This window comes from Megascapheus bottae, chromosome 23 (assembly GCF_031878675.1).
Source record: "Megascapheus bottae isolate mThoBot1 chromosome 23, mThoBot2.hap1, whole genome shotgun sequence".
Taxonomy (NCBI): domain Eukaryota; kingdom Metazoa; phylum Chordata; class Mammalia; order Rodentia; family Geomyidae; genus Megascapheus; species Megascapheus bottae.
Window position 1 is genome coordinate 30,523,033 of NC_143531.1, and position 20,739 is coordinate 30,543,771.

Sequence of the window (20,739 nt, forward strand, 5' to 3'; positions counted from 1 at the left end):
ACCGGAAACCATGGGGTGAGATGGACAACCGGAAACCAGGGGGTGAGATGGACGACCAGAAACCAGGGGGTGAGATGGACGACCAGAAACCAGGGGGTGAGATGGACGACCAGAAACCAGGGGGTGAGATGGACGACCGGAAACCATGGGGTGAGATGGACAACCAGAAACCATGGGGTGAGATGGATGACCAGAAACCATGGGGTGAGATGGAAAACCGGAAACCACGGGGTGAGATGGACTAGAAACCATGGGGTGAGATGGACGACCGGAAACCAGGGGATGAGAGGGACGACCAGAAACCATGAGGTGAGATGGATGACCGGAAACCAGGGGGTGAGATGGACGACCACAAACCATGGGGTGAGGCGGACGACCAGAAACCATGGGGTGAGGTGGACGACCGGAAACCATGGGGTGAGGTGGACGACCAGAAACCATGAGGTGAGATGGACGACCGGAAACCATGAGGTGAGATGGACGACCGGAAACCAGGGGGTGAGATGGACGACCAGAAACCAGGGGGTGAGATGGAGGACCGGAAACCAGGGGGTGAGATGGACAAGAGGAAACCACGGGGTGAGATGGACGACCACAAACCATGGGGTGAGATGGACGACCGGAAACCATGGGGTGAGATGGACAACAGGAAACCATGGGGTGAGATGGATGACTAGAAACCAGGGGGTCAGATGGACGACCGAAACCACGAGGTGAGATGGACGACCACAAACCACGGGGTGAGATGGACAACCACAAACCATGGGGTGAGGTGGACGACCAGAAACCATGGGGTGAGGTGGACGACCGGAAACCATGGGGTTAGGTTGATGACCGGAAACCATGAGGTGAGATGGACGACCGGAAACCAGGGGGTGAGATGGACGACCAGAAACCAGGGGGTGAGATGGAGGACCGGAAACCAGGGGGTGAGATGGACAAGAGGAAACCACGGGGTGAGATGGACGACCACAAACCATGGGGTGAGATGGACAACAGGAAACCATGGGGTGAGATGGACGACCGGAAACCACGGGGTGAGATGGACGACCACAAACCACGGGGTGAGATGGACGACCGGAAACCAGGGGGTGAGATGGACGACCGGAAACCATGGGGTGAGATGGACGACCACAAACCATGGGGTGAGATGGACGACCACAAACCATGGGGTGAGATGGACGACCGGAAACCAGGGGGTGAGATGGACAACAGGAAACCATGGGGTGAGATGGACGACCGGAAACCAGGGGGTGAGATGGACGACCAGCAACCAGGGGGTGAGATGGACGACCACAAACCATGGGGTGAGATGGACGACCGGAAATCAGGGGGTGAGATGGACGACCGGAAACCATGGGGTGAGATGGACAACCACAAACCATGGGGTGAGATGGACGACCGAAAACCAGGGGGTGAGATGGACAACAGGAAACCATGGGGTGAGATGGACGACCAGCAACCAGGGGGTGAGATGGACGACCAGAAACCATGGGGTGAGATGGATGACCAGAAACCAGGGGGTGAGATGGACGACCAGAATCCAGGGGGTGAGATGGACGACCAGAAACCATGGGGTGAGATGGACGACCAGAAACCAGGGGGTGAGATGGACGACCACAAACCATGGGGTGAGGCAGACGACCAGAAACCATGGGGTGAGGTGGACGACCGGAAACCATGGGGTGAGGTGGACGACCAGAAACCATGAGGTGAGATGGATGACCGGAAACCAGGGGGTGAGATGGACGACCGGAAACCATGGGGTGAGATGGACAACCGGAAACCAGGGGGTGAGATGGACGACCAGAAACCAGGGGGTGAGATGGACGACCAGAAACCAGGGGGTGAGATGGACGACCAGAAACCAGGGGGTGAGATGGACGACCGGAAACCATGGGGTGAGATGGACAACCAGAAACCATGGGGTGAGATGGATGACCAGAAACCATGGGGTGAGATGGAAAACCGGAAACCATGGGGTGAGATGGACTAGAAACCATGGGGTGAGATGGACGACCGGAAACCAGGGGATGAGAGGGACGACCAGAAACCATGAGGTGAGATGGATGACCGGAAACCAGGGGGTGAGATGGACGACCACAAACCATGGGGTGAGGCGGACGACCAGAAACCATGGGGTGAGGTGGACGACCGGAAACCATGGGGTGAGGTGGACGACCAGAAACCATGAGGTGAGATGGACGACCGGAAACCATGAGGTGAGATGGACGACCGGATACCAGGGGGTGAGATGGACGACCAGAAACCAGGGGGTGAGATGGACGACCAGAAACCAGGGGGTGAGATGGAGGACCGGAAACCAGGGGGTGAGATGGACGACCAGAAACCAGGGGGTGAGATGGAGGACCGGAAACCAGGGGGTGAGATGGACAAGAGGAAACCACGGGGTGAGATGGACGACCACAAACCATGGGGTGAGATGGACAACAGGAAACCATGGGGTGAGATGGACAACAGGAAACCATGGGGTGAGATGGATGACTAGAAACCAGGGGGTCAGATGGACGACCGAAACCACGGGGTGAGATGGACGACCACAAACCACGGGGTGAGATGGACGACCACAAACCATGGGGTGAGGTGGACGACCAGAAACCATGGGGTGAGGTGGACGACCGGAAACCATGGGGTTAGGTTGATGACCGGAAACCATGAGGTGAGATGGACGACCGGAAACCAGGGGGTGAGATGGACGACCAGAAACCAGGGGGTGAGATGGAGGACCGGAAACCAGGGGGTGAGATGGACAAGAGGAAACCACGGGGTGAGATGGACGACCACAAACCATGGGGTGAGATGGACAAAAGGAAACCATGGGGTGAGATGGACGACCGGAAACCACGGGGTGAGATGGACGACCACAAACCACGGGGTGAGATGGACGACCGGAAACCAGGGGGTGAGATGGACGACCGGAAACCATGGGGTGAGATGGACGACCACAAACCATGGGGTGAGATGGACGACCACAAACCATGGGGTGAGATGGACGACCGGAAACCAGGGGGTGAGATGGACAACAGGAAACCATGGGGTGAGATGGACGACCGGAAACCAGGGGGTGAGATGGACGACCAGCAACCAGGGGGTGAGATGGACGACCACAAACCATGGGGTGAGATGGACGACCGGAAACCAGGGGGTGAGATGGAGGACCGGAAACCAGGGGGTGAGATGGACAAGAGGAAACCACGGGGTGAGATGGACGACCACAAACCATGGGGTGAGATGGACAACAGGAAACCATGGGGTGAGATGGACAACAGGAAACCATGGGGTGAGATGGATGACTAGAAACCAGGGGGTCAGATGGACGACCGAAACCACGGGGTGAGATGGACGACCACAAACCACGGGGTGAGATGGACGACCACAAACCATGGGGTGAGGTGGACGACCAGAAACCATGGGGTGAGGTGGACGACCGGAAACCATGGGGTTAGGTTGATGACCGGAAACCATGAGGTGAGATGGACGACCGGAAACCAGGGGGTGAGATGGACGACCAGAAACCAGGGGGTGAGATGGAGGACCGGAAACCAGGGGGTGAGATGGACAAGAGGAAACCACGGGGTGAGATGGACGACCACAAACCATGGGGTGAGATGGACAACAGGAAACCATGGGGTGAGATGGACGACCGGAAACCACGGGGTGAGATGGACGACCACAAACCACGGGGTGAGATGGACGACCGGAAACCAGGGGGTGAGATGGACGACCGGAAACCATGGGGTGAGATGGACGACCACAAACCATGGGGTGAGATGGACGACCACAAACCATGGGGTGAGATGGACGACCGGAAACCAGGGGGTGAGATGGACAACAGGAAACCATGGGGTGAGATGGACGACCGGAAACCAGGGGGTGAGATGGACGACCAGCAACCAGGGGGTGAGATGGACGACCACAAACCATGGGGTGAGATGGACGACCGGAAACCAGGGGGTGAGATGGACGACCGGAAACCATGGGGTGAGATGGACGACCACAAACCATGGGGTGAGATGGACGACCGAAAACCAGGGGGTGAGATGGACAACAGGAAACCATGGGGTGAGATGGACGACCGGAAACCAGGGGGTGAGATGGACGACCAGCAACCAGGGGGTGAGATGGACGACCACAAACCACGGGGTGAGATGGACGACCGGAAACCAGGGGGTGAGATGGACGACCGGAAACCATGGGGTGAGATGGACGACCACAAACCATGGGGTGAGATGGACGACCGAAAACCAGGGGGTGAGATGGACAACAGGAAACCATGGGGTGAGATGGACGACCAGCAACCAGGGGGTGAGATGGACGACCAGAAACCATGGGGTGAGATGGATGACCAGAAACCATGGGGTGAGATGGACGACCAGCAACCAGGGGGTGAGATGGACGACCACAAACCATGGGGTGAGATGGACGACCGGAAACCAGGGGGTGAGATGGACGACCGGAAACCATGGGGTGAGATGGACGACCACAAACCATGGGGTGAGATGGACGACCGAAAACCAGGGGGTGAGATGGACAACAGGAAACCATGGGGTGAGATGGACGACCGGAAACCAGGGGGTGAGATGGACGACCAGCAACCAGGGGGTGAGATGGACGACCACAAACCACGGGGTGAGATGGACGACCGGAAACCAGGGGGTGAGATGGACGACCGGAAACCATGGGGTGAGATGGACGACCACAAACCATGGGATGAGATGGACGACCGAAAACCAGGGGGTGAGATGGACAACAGGAAACCATGGGGTGAGATGGATGACCAGAAACCAGGGGGTGAGATGGACGACCAGAATCCAGGGGGTGAGATGGACGACCAGAAACCATGGGGTGAGATGGACTAGAAACCAGGGGGTGAGATGGACGAACGGAAACCAGGGGGTGAGATGGACGACCGGAAACCAGGGGGTGAGATGGACCACAGGAAATCCTGGGGCGTGACCTGTGACCCCGATGAACCTCACAAACCTAAGGAACAGAGTCTGAACTCAAGACTTAAAGTTATTAGAAACGAGCACTACCCTTCCATAATTACATCAGCCTAACAGTCCTGGGAGTTACACAGAAGGGTTAACTGCATTTGTTATGTCGTTAGGTTTCTACCTCTGTTTCTGTTTCATGAGTCCACTTAGGAGCGCTCTCCAAACACCATTAACGTTCTAATCATACGGTAAAAATGTGGTAAGAATTTCTGAGGAAATCTACCGCGAACATGAATGTAAATCATTTGACAATTGCAAAGTCAGATGGCTCACAAAAATATAATTTACGTTTCCCTGGCTTCCATTGCATCTTAGAATTCCAATCCCAGGAGCATCAACTTTTCTTAAAAAGGGCCAGAGTTGTCATGCCAGCAACACTTACATCTAGATAAAGATGCATGTGAAGGAAATAAAGTGATTGTAAAGTGAGCAGGGCAAATACCCGAAATGACTCAGAGTAGTTGGAGAAACAGGGCTGCTTGTGAGCTAGAAGGGACCCGCTGTGGATGGAGGTGTTTTTCAAGGCAGCCGCTCCACTCCCATAGAAAGAGACATGGGAAAGAAACACTCCTCCAGCACCGGAACAGGGACTAGGGACTCCCGGAAGGCTCAGGGCTGCAATGGGACACACGCTGTCCAGTGCATCTTGCAAAGCACCCACTCCCGCGGGCTAGGGTGGAACAAATGGCCGAGTACCTGCCTAGTGACCAACATCTGAGACCGTCCTCCCCACTACATCGACGTCCTGGGGGGGGGGTTCCCATCAGCACCCACTACTGCCAATCAACACCCTCCCACTCTGTGAGGAAAAAAAAAATGAAGGGTTCAAGGGAGAGGCAAGCACCATGCCCCGCAGAGCCTAAGACAAGAGAGAGGACTGGAGGGATGGGAAGAGGATGGACAGGAGTGTGCAGACAGGATATGGAGGAGGATAGAGAAGGGTGTGAAGAGAGGATGTGGAGGAGGATGGAGAGGGGTGTGCAGAGAGGATGCGGAGGAGGACAGAGAGGAGTGTGCAGAGAGGATGGGAGAAGGATGGAGAGGAGGGTGCAGAGAGGATGTGGAGAAGGATGGAGAGGGGTGTGCAGAGAGGATGTGGTAGAGGATGGAGAGGGGGGTCGAGAAGATGTGGAGGAGGATGGAGAGGGGTATGCAGAAAGGAGGTGGAGGAAGATGGAGAGGAGGGTGCAGAGAGGATGTGGAGGAGGATGGAGAGGGGTGTGTAGACAGGATGTGGAGGAGGATGGAGAGGGGTGTGCAGAGAGGATGTGGAGGAGGATGGAGAGGGGTGTGCAGAGAGGATGGGAGGACGATGGAGAGGGGTGTGCAGAGAGGATGGGAGGAGGATGGAGAGGGGTGTGCAGAGACGATGTGGAGGAGGATGGAGAGGGGTGTGCAGAGAGGATGAGAGGAGGATGGACAGGAGTGTGCAGAGAGGATGTGGAGGAGGATGGAGAGGGGTGTGCAGAAGATGTGGAGGAGGATGCAGAGGGGTGTGCAGAGAGGATGGGAGGAGGATGGAGAGGGGTGTGCAGAGAGGATGGGAGGAGGATGGACAGGAGTGTGCAGAGAGGATGTGGAGGAGGATGGAGAGGGGTGTGCAGAAGATGTGGAGGAGGATGCAGAGGGGTGTGCAGAGAGGATGGGAGGAGGATGGAGAGGGGTGTGCAGAGAGGATTGGAGGAGGATGGAGAGGAGGGTGCAGAGAGGATGTGGAGGAGGATGGAGAGGACTATGCAGAGAGAATGTGGAGGAAGATGGAGAGGGGTGTGCAGAGAGGATGTGGAAGAGGATGGACAGGAGTGTGCAGAGGGGATGTGGAGGATGATGGAGAGGAGTGTGCAGAGGATGTGGAGGAGGATGGAATGAGGTGTGTAGAGAGGATGTGGAGGAGGAGGGAGAGGAGTGTGCAGAGAAGATGTGGTAGAGAATGGAGAGGGGTGTCCAGAAGATGTGGAGGAGGATGGAGAGGGGTATGCAGAGAGGAGGTGGAGGATGATGAAGAGGGGTGTGTAGAGAGGATGTGGAGAAGGATGGAGAGGGGTGTGTAGAGAGGATGTGGACGAGGATGGAGAGGCGTGTGCAGAGAGGATGTGGACGAGGATGGAGAGGGGTGTGCAGAGAGGATGTGGAGGAGGATGGAGAGGGGTGTGCAGGGAGGATGTGGAGGAGGATGGAGAGGGGTGTGCAGAGAGGATGTGGAGGAGGATGGAGAGGAGTGTGCAGAGAGGACGTGGAGGAGGATGGAGAGGAGTGTGCCGAGAGGATGTGCAGGAGGATGGAGAGGGGTGTGCAGAGAGGATGTGGAGGAGGATGGAGAGAAGGGTGCAGAGAGGATGTGGAGGATGGAGAGGAGGGTGCAGAGAGGATGTAGAAGAGGATGGAGAGGGGTGTACAGAGAGGATGTGGAGGAGGATGGGGAGGAGTGTGCAGAGACGATATGGAGAAGGATGGAGAGGAGTGTGCAGGGAGGATGTGGAGGAGGATGGAGAGAGGTGTGCAGAGAGGATATGGAGGAGGATGGAGAGGGGTGTGCAGAGAGGATGTGGAGGAGGATGGAGAGGAGGGTGCAGAGAGGATGTAGAAGAGGATGGAGAGGGGTGTGCAGAGAGGACGTGGAGGAGGATGGAGAGGAGTGTGCAGAGACGATATGGAGGAGGATGGAGAGGAGTGTGCAGGGAGGATGTGGAGGAGGATGGAGAGAGGTGTGCAGAGAGGATATGGAGGAGGATGGAGAGGGGTGTGCAGAGAGGATGTGGAGGAGGATGGAGAGGGGTGTGCAGATGATGTGGAGGAGGATTGAGAGGAGGGTGCAGAGAGGATGTGGAGGAGGATGGAGAGGAGTGTGCAGAGACGATATGAAGGAGGATGGAGAGGGCTGTGCGGAGAGGATGTGGAGGAGGATGGAGAGGGGTGTGCAGAGAGGATGTGGAGGAGGATGGAGAGGGGTGTGCAGAGAGGATGTGGAGGAGGATGGAGAGGGGTGTGCAGAGGATGTGGAGGAGGATGGAGAGGAGTGTGCAGGGAGGATGTGGAGGAGGATGGAGAGGGGTGGGCAGAGAGCATGTGGAGGAGGATGGAGAGGAGTGTGCAGAGAGGATGTGGAGGAGGATGGAGAGGGGTGGGCAGAGAGGATGTGGAGGAGGATGGAGAGGGGTGTGCAGGGAGGATGTGAAGGAGGATGGAGAGGGGTGTGCAGAGAGGATGTGGAGGAGGATAGAGAGGGGTGTGCAGAGAGGTTGTGGAGGAGGATGGAGAGGGGTGTGCAGAGGATGTGGAGGAGGATGGAGAGGGGTGTGCAGAGGATGTGGAGGAGTATGGAGAGGAGTGTGCAGAGGATGTGGAGGAGGATGGAGAGGCGTGTGCAGAGGATGTGGAGGAGGATGGAGAGGGGTGTGCAGAGAGTATGGAGAGGAGGATGGAGAGTGGTGTGCACAGAGGATGTGGAGGACGATAAAGAGGGGTGTGCAGAGAGGATGTGGAGGAGGATGGAGAGGAGTGTGCAGAAAGGATTTGGAGGAGGATGGAGAGGGGTGTGCAGAGAGGATTTGGAGGAGGATGTAGAGGGGTGTGCAGAGAGGATGTGGAGGAGGATGGGGAGGAGTGTGCATAGAGGATGTGCAGGAGGATGGAGAGGAGTGTGCAGGGAGGATGTGGAGGAGGATGGAGAGGGGTGTGCAGAGAGGATGTGGAGGAGGATGGAGAGGGGTGTGCAGAGGAAGTGGAGTAGGATGGAGAGGAGTGTGCAGGGAATGTGGAGGAGGATGGGAACGAGTGTGCAGGGAGGAAGTGGAGGAGGATACAGAGGGGTGTGCAGAGAGGATGTGGAGGAGGGTGGGGAGGAGTGTGCAGAGAGGATGTGGAGGAGGATGGAGAGTAGTGTGCAGGGAGGATGTGGAGGAGGATGGAGAGGGGTGTGCAGAGAGGATGTGGAGAAGGATGGAGAGGGGTGTGCAGAGAGGATGTGGAGGAGGATGGAGAGGGGTGTGCAGAGGATGTGGAGGAGGATGGAGAGGGATGTGCAGAGAGGATGTGGAGGAGGATGGAGAGGGGTGTGCAGAGGATGTGGAGGAGGATGGAGAGGGGTGTGCAGAGGATGTGGAGGAGGATGGAGAGGCTTTTGCAGAGGATGTGGAGGAGTATGGAGAGGAGTGTGCAGAGAATGTGGAGGAGGATGGAGAGGCGTGTGCAGAGGATGTGGAGGACGATTGAGAGGGGTGTGCAGAGAGGATGGAGAGGAGGATGGAGAGGGGTGTGCAGAGAGGATGTGGAGGAGGATGGAGACGAGTGTGCAGAAAGGATTTGGAGGAGGATGGAGAGGAGTGTGCAGAGAGGATGTGGAGGAGGATGGAGAGGGGTGTGCAGAGAGGATGTGGAGGAGGATGGAGAGGGGTGTGCAGAGAGGATGTGGAGGAGGATGGGGAGGAGTGTGCAGAGAGGATGTGGAGGAGGATGGAGAGGAGTGTGCAGGGAGGATGTGGAGGAGGATGGAGAGGGGTGTGCAGAGAGGATGTGGAGGAGGATGGGGAGGGGTGTGCAGAGAGGATGTGCAGGAGGATGGGGAGGAGTGTGCAGGGAGGATGTGGAGGAGGATGGAGAGGAGTGTGCAGGGAGGATGTGGAGGAGGATGGAGAGGGGTGTACAGAGAGGATGTGGAGGAGGATGGAGAGGGGTGTGCAGAGAGGATGTGGAGGAGGATAGAGAGGAGTGTGCAGAGAAGATGTGGAGGAGGATGGAGAGGGGTGTGCAGAGAGGATGTGGAGGAGGATGGGGAGGAGTGTGCAGAGAGGATGTGGAAGAGGATGGAGAGGAGTGTGCAGGGAGGATGTGGAGGAGGATGGAGAGGGGTGTGCAGAGAGGATGTGGAGGAGGATGGGGAGGGGTGTGCAGAGAGGATGTGGAGGAGGATGGGGAGGAGTGTGCAGGGAGGATGTGGAGGAGGATGGAGAGGGGTGTGCAGAGAGGATGTGGGGGAGGATGGAGGGGGGTGTGCAGAGAGGATGTGGGGGAGGATGGAGAGGGGTGTGCAGAGAGGATGTGGAAGAGGATGGAGAGGAGTGTGCAGGGAGGATGTGGAGGAGGATGGAGAGGGGTGTGTAGAGAGGATGTGGAGGAGGATGGAGAGGGGTGTGCATGGAGGATGTGGAGCAGGATGGAGAGGGGTGTGCAGAGAGGATGTGGAGGAGGATGGAGACGAGTGTACAGAAAGGATTTGGAGGAGGACCGAGAGGAGTGTGCAGAGAGGATGTGGAGGAGGATGGAGAGGGGTGTGCAGAGAGGATGTGGAGGAGGATGGAGAGGGGTGTGCAGAGAGGATGTGGAGGAGGAAGGAGAGGGGTGTGCAGAGAGGATGGGGAGGAGGGTGGAGAGGGGTGTGCAGAGAGGATGTGGAGGAGGATGGGGAGGAGTGTGCAGAGAGGATGTGGAAGAGGATGGAGAGGAGTGTGCAGTGAGGATGTGGAGGAGGATGGAGAGGGGTGTGCAGAGAGGATGTGGAGGATGATGGAGAGGGGTGTGCAAAGAGGATGTGGAGGAGGATGGAGAGAGGTGTGCAGAGGATGTGGAGGAGGATGGAGAGGGATGTGCAGAGAGGATGTGGAGGAGGATGGAGAGTGGTGTGTAGAGAGGATGTGGAGGAGGATGGAGAGGGGTGTGTAGAGAGGATGTGGAGGAGGATGGAGAGGAGTGTGCAGGGAGGATGTGGAGTAGGATGGAGAGGTGTGTGCAGAGGATGTGGAGGTGGATGTAGAGGGGTGTGCAGAGAGGATGTGGAGGAGGATGGAGAGGGGTGTGCATGGAGGATGTGGAGGAGGATGAAGAGGGGTGTGCAGAGAGGATGTGGAGGAGGATGGGGAGGAGTGTGCAGAGAGGATGTGGAAGAGGATGGAGAGGAGTGTGCAGGGAGGATGTGGAGGAGGATGGAGAGGGGTGTGCAGAGAGGATGTGGAGGAGGATGGAGAGGGGTGTGCAGAGAGGATGTGGAGGAGGATGGAGAGGGGTGTGCAGAGAGGATGTGGAGGAGGATGGGGAGGAGTGTGCAGAGAGGATGTGGAAGAGGATGGAGAGGAGTGTGCAGGGAGGATATGGAGGAGGATGGAGAGGGGTGTGCAGAGAGGATGTGGAGAAGGATGAAGAGGGGTGTGCAGAGAGGATGTGGAGGAGGGTGGGGACGAGTGTGCAGAGAGGATGTGGAGGAGGATGGAGAGGAGTGTGCAGGGAGGATGTGGAGGAGGATGGAGAGGAGTGTGCAGAGAGGATGTGGAGAAGGATGGAGAGGGGTGTGCAGAGAGGATGTGGAGGAGGATGGAGAGGGGTGTGCAGAGGATGTGGAGGAGGATGGAGAGGGATGTGCAGAGAGGATGTGGAGGAGGATGGAGAGGGGTGTGCAGAGGATGTGGAGGAGGATGGAGAGGGGTGTGCAGAGGATGTGGAGGAGGATGGAGAGGCTTTTGCAGAGGATGTGGAGGAGTATGGAGAGGAGTGTGCAGAGGATGTGGAGGAGGATGGAGAGGCGTGTGCAGAGGATGTGGAGGACGATGGAGAGGAGGGTGCAGAGAGGATGGAGAGGAGGATGGAGAGGGGTGTGCAGAGAGGATGTGGAGGAGGATGGAGAGGGGTGTGCAGAGAGGATGTGGAGGAGGATGAAGAGGGGTGTGCAGGGAGGATGTGGAGGAGGATGGAGAGGGGTGTGCAGAGAGGATGTGGAGGAGGATGGAGAGGGGTGTGCAGAGAGGATGTGGAGGAGGAAGGAGAGGGGTGTGCAGAGAGGATGGGGAGGAGGGTGGAGAGGGGTGTGCAGAGAGGATGTGGAGGAGGATGGGGAGGAGTGTGCAGAGAGGATGTGGAAGAGGATGGAGAGGAGTGTGCAGTGAGGATGTGGAGGAGGATGGAGAGGGGTGTGCAGAGAGGATGTGGAGGATGATGGAGAGGGGTGTGCAAAGAGGATGTGGAGGAGGATGGAGAGAGGTGTGCAGAGGATGTGGAGGAGGATGGAGAGGGATGTGCAGAGAGGATGTGGAGGAGGATGGAGAGTGGTGTGTAGAGAGGATGTGGAGGAGGATGGAGAGGGGTGTGTAGAGAGGATGTGGAGGAGGATGGAGAGGAGTGTGCAGGGAGGATGTGGAGTAGGATGGAGAGGTGTGTGCAGAGGATGTGGAGGTGGATGTAGAGGGGTGTGCAGAGAGGATGTGGAGGAGGATGGAGAGGGGTGTGCATGGAGGATGTGGAGGAGGATGAAGAGGGGTGTGCAGAGAGGATGTGGAGGAGGATGGGGAGGAGTGTGCAGAGAGGATGTGGAAGAGGATGGAGAGGAGTGTGCAGGGAGGATGTGGAGGAGGATGGAGAGGGGTGTGCAGAGAGGATGTGGAGGAGGATGGAGAGGGGTGTGCAGAGAGGATGTGGAGGAGGATGGAGAGGGGTGTGCAGAGAGGATGTGGAGGAGGATGGGGAGGAGTGTGCAGAGAGGATGTGGAAGAGGATGGAGAGGAGTGTGCAGGGAGGATATGGAGGAGGATGGAGAGGGGTGTGCAGAGAGGATGTGGAGAAGGATGAAGAGGGGTGTGCAGAGAGGATGTGGAGGAGGGTGGGGACGAGTGTGCAGAGAGGATGTGGAGGAGGATGGAGAGGAGTGTGCAGGGAGGATGTGGAGGAGGATGGAGAGGAGTGTGCAGAGAGGATGTGGAGAAGGATGGAGAGGGGTGTGCAGAGAGGATGTGGAGGAGGATGGAGAGGGGTGTGCAGAGGATGTGGAGGAGGATGGAGAGGGATGTGCAGAGAGGATGTGGAGGAGGATGGAGAGGGGTGTGCAGAGGATGTGGAGGAGGATGGAGAGGGGTGTGCAGAGGATGTGGAGGAGGATGGAGAGGCTTTTGCAGAGGATGTGGAGGAGTATGGAGAGGAGTGTGCAGAGGATGTGGAGGAGGATGGAGAGGCGTGTGCAGAGGATGTGGAGGACGATGGAGAGGAGGGTGCAGAGAGGATGGAGAGGAGGATGGAGAGGGGTGTGCAGAGAGGATGTGGAGGAGGATGGAGAGGGGTGTGCAGAGAGGATGTGGAGGAGGATGAAGAGGGGTGTGCAGGGAGGATGTGGAGGAGGATGGAGAGGAGTGTGCAGAAAGGATTTGGAGGAGGATGGAGAGGAGTGTGCAGAGAGGATGTGGAGGAGGATGGAGAGGGGTGTGCAGAGAGGATGTGGAGGAGGATGGAGAGGGGTGTGCATAGAGGATGTGGAGGAGGATGGAGAGGGGTTTGCAGAGAGGATGTGGAGGAGGATGGAGACGAGTGTGCAGAAAGGATTTGGAGGAGGATGGAGAGGAGTGTGCAGAGAGGATGTGGAGGAGGATGGAGAGGAGTGTGCAGAGAGGATGTGGAGGAGGATGGAGAGGGGTGTACAGAGAGGATGTGGAGGAGGATGGAGAGGGGTGTGTAGAGAGGATGTGGAGGAGGATGGAGAGGGGTGTGCAGGGAGGATGTGGAGGAAGATAGAGAGGGGTGTGCAGAGAGGATGTGGAGGAGGATGGAGAGGGGTGTGCAGAGAGGATGTGGAGGAGGATGGGGAGGAGTGTGCAGAGAGGATGTGGAGGAGGATGGAGAGGAGAGTGCAGGGAGGATGTGGAGGAGGATGGAGAGGGGTGTGCAGAGAGGATGTGGAGGAGGATGGGGAGGAGTGTGCAGAGAGGATGTGGAATAGGATGGAGAGGAGTGTGCAGGGAGGATGTGGAGGAGGATGGAGGGGTGTGCAGAGAGGATGTGGAGGAGGATGGAGAGGGGTGTGCAGAGAGGATGTGGAGGAGGATGGAGAGGGGTGTGCAGAGGATGTGGAGGAGGATGGAGAGGGATGTGCAGAGAGGATGTGGAGGAGGATGGAGAGGGGTGTGCAGAGGATGTGGAGGAGGATGGAGAGGCGTGTGCACAGGATGTGGAGGACGATGGAGAGGAGTGTGCAGAGGATGTGGAGGAGGATGGAGAGGCGTGTGCAGAGGATGTGGAGGACGATGGAGAGGGGTGTGCAGAGAGGATGGAGAGGAGGATGGAGAGGGGTGTGCAGAGAGGATGTGGAGGAGGATGGAGAGGGGTGTGCAGAGAGGATGTGGAGGAGGATGGAGAGGGGTGTGTAGAGAGGATGTGGAGGAGGATGGAGAGGGGTGTGCAGGGAGGATGTGGAGGAAGATAGAGAGGGGTGTGCAGAGAGGATGTGGAGGAGGATGGAGAGGGGTGTGCAGAGAGGATGTGGAGGAGGATGGGGAGGAGTGTGCAGAGAGGATGTGGAGGAGGATGGAGAGGAGAGTGCAGGGAGGATGTGGAGGAGGATGGAGAGGGGTGTGCAGAGAGGATGTGGAGGAGGATGGGGAGGAGTGTGCAGAGAGGATGTGGAATAGGATGGAGAGGAGTGTGCAGGGAGGATGTGGAGGAGGATGGAGGGGTGTGCAGAGAGGATGTGGAGGAGGATGGAGAGGGGTGTGCAGAGAGGATGTGGAGGAGGATGGAGAGGGGTGTGCAGAGGATGTGGAGGAGGATGGAGAGGGATGTGCAGAGAGGATGTGGAGGAGGATGGAGAGGGGTGTGCAGAGGATGTGGAGGAGGATGGAGAGGCGTGTGCACAGGATGTGGAGGACGATGGAGAGGAGTGTGCAGAGGATGTGGAGGAGGATGGAGAGGCGTGTGCAGAGGATGTGGAGGACGATGGAGAGGGGTGTGCAGAGAGGATGGAGAGGAGGATGGAGAGGGGTGTGCAGAGAGGATGTGGAGGAGGATGGAGAGGGGTGTGCAGAGGATGTGGAGGAGGATGGAGAGGGGTGTGCAGAGGATGTGGAGGAGGATGGAGAGGCTTTTGCAGAGGATGTGGAGGAGTATGGAGAGGAGTGTGCAGAGGATGTGGAGGAGGATGGAGAGGCGTGTGCAGAGGATGTGGAGGACGATGGAGAGGGGTGTGCAGAGAGGATGGAGAGGAGGATGGAGAGGGGTGTGCAGAGAGGATGTGGAGGAGGATGGAGAGGGGTGTGCAGGGAGGATGTGGAGGAGGATGGAGAGGAGTGTGCAGAAAGGATTTGGAGGAGGATGGAGAGGGGTGTGTAGAGAGGATGTGGAGGAGGATGGAGAGGGGTGTGCAGAGAGGATGTGGCGGAGGATGGAGAGGAGTGTGCAGAGAGGATGTGGAGGAGGATGGAGAGGGGTGTGTAGAGAGGATGTGGAGGAGGATGGAGAGGGATGTGCAGAGAGGATGTGGAGGAGGATGGAGAGGGGTGTGTAGAGAGGATGTGGAGGAGGATGGAGAGAGGGATGTGCAGAGAGGATGTGGAGGAGGATGGAGAGGGGTGTGCAGAGGATGTGGAGGAGGATGGAGAGGGGTGTGCAGAGGATGTGGAGGAGGATGGAGAGGCTTTTGCAGAGGATGTGGAGGAGTATGGAGAGGAGTGTGCAGAGGATGTGGAGGAGGATGGAGAGGCGTGTGCAGAGGATGTGGAGGACGATGGAGAGGAGGGTGCAGAGAGGATGGAGAGGAGGATGGAGAGGGGTGTGCAGAGAGGATGTGGAGGAGGATGGAGAGGGGTGTGCAGAGAGGATGTGGAGGAGGATGAAGAGGGGTGTGCAGGGAGGATGTGGAGGAGGATGGAGAGGAGTGTGCAGAAAGGATTTGGAGGAGGATGGAGAGGAGTGTGCAGAGAGGATGTGGAGGAGGATGGAGAGGGGTGTGCAGAGAGGATGTGGAGGAGGATGGAGAGGGGTGTGCATAGAGGATGTGGAGGAGAATGGAGAGGGGTGTGCAGAGAGGATGTGGAAGAGGATGGACAGGAGTGTGCAGAGGGGATGTGGAGGATGATGGAGAGGAGTGTGCAGAGGATGTGGAGGAGGATGGAATGAGGTGTGTAGAGAGGATGTGGAGGAGGAGGGAGAGGAGTGTGCAGAGAAGATGTGGTAGAGAATGGAGAGGGGTGTCCAGAAGATGTGGAGGAGGATGGAGAGGGGTATGCAGAGAGGAGGTGGAGGATGATGAAGAGGGGTGTGTAGAGAGGATGTGGAGAAGGATGGAGAGGGGTGTGTAGAGAGGATGTGGACGAGGATGGAGAGGCGTGTGCAGAGAGGATGTGGACGAGGATGGAGAGGGGTGTGCAGAGAGGATGTGGAGGAGGATGGAGAGGGGTGTGCAGGGAGGATGTGGAGGAGGATGGAGAGGGGTGTGCAGAGAGGATGTGGAGGAGGATGGAGAGGAGTGTGCAGAGAGGATGTGGAGGAGGATGGAGAGAAGGGTGCAGAGAGGATGTGGAGGATGGAGAGGAGGGTGCAGAGAGGATGTAGAAGAGGATGGAGAGGGGTGTACAGAGAGGATGTGGAGGAGGATGGGGAGGAGTGTGCAGAGACGATATGGAGAAGGATGGAGAGGAGTGTGCAGGGAGGATGTGGAGGAGGATGGAGAGGGGTGTGCAGAGAGGATGTGGAGGAGGATGGAGAGAAGGGTGCAGAGAGGATGTGGAGGATGGAGAGGAGGGTGCAGAGAGGATGTAGAAGAGGATGGAGAGGGGTGTACAGAGAGGATGTGGAGGAGGATGGGGAGGAGTGTGCAGAGACGATATGGAGAAGGATGGAGAGGAGTGTGCAGGGAGGATGTGGAGGAGGATGGAGAGAGGTGTGCAGAGAGGATATGGAGGAGGATGGAGAGGGGTGTGCAGAGAGGATGTGGAGGAGGATGGAGAGGAGGGTGCAGAGAGGATGTAGAAGAGGATGGAGAGGGGTGTGCAGAGAGGACGTGGAGGAGGATGGAGAGGAGTGTGCAGAGACGATATGGAGGAGGATGGAGAGGAGTGTGCAGGGAGGATGTGGAGGAGGATGGAGAGAGGTGTGCAGAGAGGATATGGAGGAGGATGGAGAGGGGTGTGCAGAGAGGATGTGGAGGAGGATGGAGAGGGGTGTGCAGATGATGTGGAGGAGGATTGAGAGGAGGGTGCAGAGAGGATGTGGAGGAGGATGGAGAGGAGTGTGCAGAGACGATATGAAGGAGGATGGAGAGGGCTGTGCGGAGAGGATGTGGAGGAGGATGGAGAGGGGTGTGCAGAGAGGATGTGGAGGAGGATGGAGAGGGGTGTGCAGAGAGGATGTGGAGGAGGATGGAGAGGGGTGTGCAGAGGATGTGGAGGAGGATGGAGAGGAGTGTGCAGGGAGGATGTGGAGGAGGATGGAGAGGGGTGGGCAGAGAGCATGTGGAGGAGGATGGAGAGGAGTGTGCAGAGAGGATGTGGAGGAGGATGGAGAGGGGTGGGCAGAGAGGATGTGGAGGAGGATGGAGAGGGGTGTGCAGGGAGGATGTGAAGGAGGATGGAGAGGGGTGTGCAGAGAGGATGTGGAGGAGGATAGAGAGGGGTGTGCAGAGAGGTTGTGGAGGAGGATGGAGAGGGGTGTGCAGAGGATGTGGAGGAGGATGGAGAGGGGTGTGCAGAGGATGTGGAGGAGTATGGAGAGGAGTGTGCAGAGGATGTGGAGGAGGATGGAGAGGCGTGTGCAGAGGATGTGGAGGAGGATGGAGAGGGGTGTGCAGAGAGTATGGAGAGGAGGATGGAGAGTGGTGTGCACAGAGGATGTGGAGGACGATAAAGAGGGGTGTGCAGAGAGGATGTGGAGGAGGATGGAGAGGAGTGTGCAGAAAGGATTTGGAGGAGGATGGAGAGGGGTGTGCAGAGAGGATTTGGAGGAGGATGTAGAGGGGTGTGCAGAGAGGATGTGGAGGAGGATGGGGAGGAGTGTGCATAGAGGATGTGCAGGAGGATGGAGAGGAGTGTGCAGGGAGGATGTGGAGGAGGATGGAGAGGGGTGTGCAGAGAGGATGTGGAGGAGGATGGAGAGGGGTGTGCAGAGGAAGTGGAGTAGGATGGAGAGGAGTGTGCAGGGAATGTGGAGGAGGATGGGAACGAGTGTGCAGGGAGGAAGTGGAGGAGGATACAGAGGGGTGTGCAGAGAGGATGTGGAGGAGGATGGAGAGGAGGGTGCAGAGACGATGTGGAGGAGGATGGAGAGGAGGGTGCAGAGAGGATGTGGAGGAGGATGGAGAGAGGTGTGCAGAGAGGATGTGGAGGAGGATGGACAGGGGTGTGCAAAGAGGATGTGCAGGAGGATGGAGAGGGGTGTGCAGGGAGGATGTGGAGGAGGATGGAGAGGGGTGTGCAGAGAGGATGTGGAGGAGGATGAAGAGGGGTGTGCAGAGAGGATGTGGAGGAGGATGGAGAGTAGTGTGCAGGGAGGATGTGGAGGAGGATGGAGAGGGGTGTGCAGAGAGGATGTGGAGAAGGATGGAGAGGGGTGTGCAGAGAGGATGTGGAGGAGGATGGAGAGGAGTGTGCAGAGGATGTGGAGGAGGATGGAGAGGGATGTGCAGAGAGGATGTGGAGGAGGATGGAGAGGGGTGTGCAGAGGATGTGGAGGAGGATGGAGAGGGGTGTGCAGAGGATGTGGAGGAGGATGGAGAGGCTTTTGCAGAGGATGTGGAGGAGTATGGAGAGGAGTGTGCAGAGAATGTGGAGGAGGATGGAGAGGCGTGTGCAGAGGATGTGGAGGACGATTGAGAGGGGTGTGCAGAGAGGATGGAGAGGAGGATGGAGAGGGGTGTGCAGAGAGGATGTGGAGGAGGATGGAGACGAGTGTGCAGAAAGGATTTGGAGGAGGATGGAGAGGAGTGTGCAGAGAGGATGTGGAGGAGGATGGAGAGGGGTGTGCAGAGAGGATGTGGAGGAGGATGGAGAGGGGTGTGCAGAGAGGATGTGGAGGAGGATGGGGAGGAGTGTGCAGAGAGGATGTGGAGGAGGATGGAGAGGAGTGTGCAGGGAGGATGTGGAGGAGGATGGAGAGGGGTGTGCAGAGAGGATGTGGAGGAGGATGGGGAGGGGTGTGCAGAGAGGATGTGCAGGAGGATGGGGAGGAGTGTGCAGGGAGGATGTGGAGGAGGATGGAGAGGAGTGTGCAGGGAGGATGTGGAGGAGGATGGAGAGGGGTGTACAGAGAGGATGTGGAGGAGGATGGAGAGGGGTGTGCAGAGAGGATGTGGAGGAGGATAGAGAGGAGTGTGCAGAGAAGATGTGGAGGAGGATGGAGAGGGGTGTGCAGAGAGGATGTGGAGGAGGATGGGGAGGAGTGTGCAGAGAGGATGTGGAAGAGGATGGAGAGGAGTGTGCAGGGAGGATGTGGAGGAGGATGGAGAGGGGTGTGCAGAGAGGATGTGGAGGAGGATGGGGAGGGGTGTGCAGAGAGGATGTGGAGGAGGATGGGGAGGAGTGTGCAGGGAGGATGTGGAGGAGGATGGAGAGGGGTGTGCAGAGAGGATGTGGGGGAGGATGGAGGGGGGTGTGCAGAGAGGATGTGGGGGAGGATGGAGAGGGGTGTGCAGAGAGGATGTGGAAGAGGATGGAGAGGAGTGTGCAGGGAGGATGTGGAGGAGGATGGAGAGGGGTGTGTAGAGAGGATGTGGAGGAGGATGGAGAGGGGTGTGCATGGAGGATGTGGAGCAGGATGGAGAGGGGTGTGCAGAGAGGATGTGGAGGAGGATGGAGACGAGTGTACAGAAAGGATTTGGAGGAGGACCGAGAGGAGTGTGCAGAGAGGATGTGGAGAAGGATGGAGAGGGGTGTGCAGAGAGGATGTGGAGGAGGATGGAGAGGGGTGTGCAGAGAGGATGTGGAGGAGGAAGGAGAGGGGTGTGCAGAGAGGATGGGGAGGAGGGTGGAGAGGGGTGTGCAGAGAGGATGTGGAGGAGGATGGGGAGGAGTGTGCAGAGAGGATGTGGAAGAGGATGGAGAGGAGTGTGCAGTGAGGATGTGGAGGAGGATGGAGAGGGGTGTGCAGAGAGGATGTGGAGGATGATGGAGAGGGGTGTGCAAAGAGGATGTGGAGGAGGATGGAGAGAGGTGTGCAGAGGATGTGGAGGAGGATGGAGAGGGATGTGCAGAGAGGATGTGGAGGAGGATGGAGAGTGGTGTGTAGAGAGGATGTGGAGGAGGATGGAGAGGGGTGTGTAGAGAGGATGTGGAGGAGGATGGAGAGGAGTGTGCAGGGAGGATGTGGAGTAGGATGGAGAGGTGTGTGCAGAGGATGTGGAGGTGGATGTAGAGGGGTGTGCAGAGAGGATGTGGAGGAGGATGGAGAGGGGTGTGCATGGAGGATGTGGAGGAGGATGAAGAGGGGTGTGCAGAGAGGATGTGGAGGAGGATGGGGAGGAGTGTGCAGAGAGGATGTGGAAGAGGATGGAGAGGAGTGTGCAGGGAGGATGTGGAGGAGGATGGAGAGGGGTGTGCAGAGAGGATGTGGAGGAGGATGGAGAGGGGTGTGCAGAGAGGATGTGGAGGAGGATGGGGAGGAGTGTGCAGAGAGGATGTGGAAGAGGATGGAGAGGAGTGTGCAGGGAGGATATGGAGGAGGATGGAGAGGGGTGTGCAGAGAGGATGTGGAGAAGGATGAAGAGGGGTGTGCAGAGAGGATGTGGAGGAGGGTGGGGACGAGTGTGCAGAGAGGATGTGGAGGAGGATGGAGAGGAGTGTGCAGGGAGGATGTGGAGGAGGATGGAGAGGAGTGTGCAGAGAGGATGTGGAGAAGGATGGAGAGGGGTGTGCAGAGAGGATGTGGAGGAGGATGGAGAGGGGTGTGCAGAGGATGTGGAGGAGGATGGAGAGGGATGTGCAGAGAGGATGTGGAGGAGGATGGAGAGGGGTGTGCAGAGGATGTGGAGGAGGATGGAGAGGGGTGT